Source organism: Solanum stenotomum, chromosome 5, assembly GCF_019186545.1.
Source record: "Solanum stenotomum isolate F172 chromosome 5, ASM1918654v1, whole genome shotgun sequence".
In the NCBI taxonomy this organism is placed as follows: Eukaryota; Viridiplantae; Streptophyta; class Magnoliopsida; order Solanales; family Solanaceae; genus Solanum; species Solanum stenotomum.
In genome coordinates, this window is record NC_064286.1 from 49,382,644 (window position 1) to 49,382,966 (window position 323).

Here is a 323-nt window from a genome sequence, read left to right on the forward strand (position 1 = left end):
ACTATATAATAAAATATAATATATAATATTCAAGATTGGGAAAAGTCTCAATCTTGAATATTATATATTATACTTGCACCTAATCTCTCTTTTATAATAGAGTAGAAAAAATAGAAAATAGAAATAGAAATATTAATATTAATTATATATAGCTTTTAAATATTTTAAAGCTTTTTAAGTCATTTGTAAATGATATATGTTGCTTCATTGATTGAGACTTTTCCATTTGTGAGATATTCTAGTTCTACTATATAATAAATTCTACTATATAATATTCAAGAAAGTCCCAATCTTAAATATTATATATTATACTTGGGTATAAA